Here is a 2585-nt window from a genome sequence, read left to right as displayed (position 1 = left end):
TTACTGGATGAGACCATGTACCATGTCCCTCACCAGCACAGTGCCAGTCACCATCTTTTCACTGTTGACTATCAGTGAGGCAGCTCCAGCAGGCAGGGTGTCCAGGATCAGCAGGGCCAGTGTCCCACTGGTCAGCATCCTCCCTTCAAACCTGTACTTGTCATATGTCTGACAAGAGACACAATCAAGGTTGGCAGTGGCAGTCACTTTCTGTAAACACTGTGGTCACTCTGACAGGTGTCTGGCAGCTTGATCTTCTCTGTAATCTCATTCATGTCCATCAGCTTTGCTTATACCTTCTTGAACTCATTCTCAATCTTGAACACACTCAGGGGTCATCTGCTATGCAATGGGTGGCTGAATGGAGATGTGAAACTGTTGGGTTTGGATTCATAGCTGGAAGTTGAGCACCTAGGTTGAGTCACAGAAATTAATCCCCATTACAGCAGTGACAGATTCTCTGGGTGCCAGGGGCTCAATTTCAGGATGCTAATACCTGCAGGCAGTTTAGGGGTGCCCATCTGCAGGCTCTTGGTGGGAGTATTGGAGCTGTTGGAAAAGTGGGTATGCACAGATACCATGTGGGGGCCCTGGGCAAAAAGGCTGGATGCCCTCACCAGTTACAAGGTGCCACAGCTCCTGCCTTCCAACCCTCGATACTGGACCCAGCAGCAAGGGCATCAGGGCCTTTTTTGCTTGTTTGTTTGTTTGTGAATGTCAGGCCCTCCAGGCCAGCAGCTGGACTGGTGGATACACTTGTAGGAGGAGACACAAGCTGGACGCTAGGAGGGAGAAGTCCTCTAGATCAAGCCAAGACATTTCTTTGGCTGCAGGGTTACTTGTTCCACAGGCAGGTTTTAATTTTGTTTTGTTCTGTTTTCTTCTTCCTTTCAGGAGGCAGGTTCCACCTGCTGCTCCGTAGGCTCCAATGTCTTCTCAAGCTGATGAGCTACAGCTGGAATCTCTGCCCTTACCTGAAGACAAACCTTCTCCTTGTCCCTCTGGCACCTTCTTCATTTTCCCCTTCTCATTTTCCTCCTCACTGGGTTCACTCTCACTCCTTCTCCCTTTCTCCTCACCTTCATCTTGGTCTTCACTATTGGACTCACTGGTGGACCCTTCAGCTGCTGTCACTGCTGCTCTCATTGTCTGATTCACTCTTGGACTCTGGGTGTCTATCTGTGGACTCTTGGGGGCCTGACTCCTCTTCCTCTCTTTCCTCTTCTGCCATATTGAACACTTGGTCCATTCAGATACCTCCACGCTGCATGCAGATGTGTCCAGAACTTCTTCTGGCCAGTCTGGAAGCTCTTGGTATCCTGTGGCCTTGAATTTAGTAGGTGGGATAGTGAGCCTGGCTGGAAGTGGTCTGGTCTTTGAAGGATGACTCCAAGTCTGGGGTTGCTTTGGGTGCCAGGAGGAGCTTATTTGCATGGTGGCTGAGGGCTCCATCCTGCTCTGAAGAGAGGATAAAATGCCAGGTGAAGTGTGGCAAGTCACAGATATCATGGTTCTGGTGGGACTTGGCCAGACTTAGTATATACAGGGTCAACAGCTTGTTCTGCTTAGGGTTGGTCAGGTAGAGCTTGGCTGCCAAGTTGATGACCTGCAGTTTGATGGTGTCCTGCTCTGCTGTGAAGGACTTGGCTGCTTTTCCCAGGACATCAGGTGAATACTGGAGACTTGCTCACAGTACTCATCAATGAGCCACAGGATCCTGGCTCAAGCCAGGAGCACCTAGATGTTGTCTGTGAGCTTTGCCAGCTTATGAACTCTCGTGCTGTGCTGGCTGCATCTGCAGCAGCTTCTTAATGATGACCACTGACTCTGTGATGAATAGCGCATCACGGTGAAACAGTGGCTGCATCAGGCCATTGAGGCAGGTGTCACAGAGTCATCCTATGTTAGCTGCACAGCGTCCAATGGCCTGGATCATGATGCCCTAAAGTCTCTGACCATGCTGTGCATATAGGTCTGGCATTTCTGTAGGACAATAAGGATTTCAGTTTCATTAACTAGTTTACTCAGCACTTCCAGCTTTAGGATTTTGATCTGGGTGGAGTTGATCAACCTGATGTAGAAGCTCTTCAGACTTGGTTGAAACATACTGGATGCTTGATGGTGGGCCCTTAATGCACCTCATTGCAGAGAGAACAGCGTCCAAGGTACCTGGGAACTTGGGGTAGAGCAAGGGGCAGTAGGTGTGGGGACGGGAGGTGGGCCAAATAGAACAGAGTAGAAGACAAATTGGAGGAGGGCAATAGTAGGAAGAGGGCAGGATTGGGGTCAGTGCAGGGGTGGGTGAGCCAAGATAGAGGGCTGCATGATTGATGTGCCCAGCATCATGAAGGCTTTTTTTTTTGAGAGCACAAAATATTTTATTTAACAATTTTCAGTGTAACAAATGTGCATTTTGTTAGGAACTCCTGCCTCAGAGGAAGCTTCTTGGATCAAAGTCATTGGCAGGAGCCACAGAGAACACTGGGCAGTGCTGGACTAGAAGAAGCTGAGGAAGCCAAGAGGGTCCCACATCTCAGGAATCATATCAAGTGCTGACCTAGGGGACATAAGAGACTGCTCTGTCA

General features: G+C 49.6%; 1 pseudogene; it reads right to left on the bottom strand.

Moving 5' to 3' along the window:
- LOC125153486 (AP-3 complex subunit beta-2-like) lies at positions 1-2106 on the bottom strand (annotated as a pseudogene).
- Positions 2107-2585: the final 479 nt, after the last annotated feature.

Source organism: Prionailurus viverrinus, chromosome E2, assembly GCF_022837055.1.
Source record: "Prionailurus viverrinus isolate Anna chromosome E2, UM_Priviv_1.0, whole genome shotgun sequence".
Lineage (NCBI taxonomy): Eukaryota > Metazoa > Chordata > Mammalia > Carnivora > Felidae > Prionailurus > Prionailurus viverrinus.
This window is presented reverse-complemented; position numbering and strand designations above follow the sequence as displayed.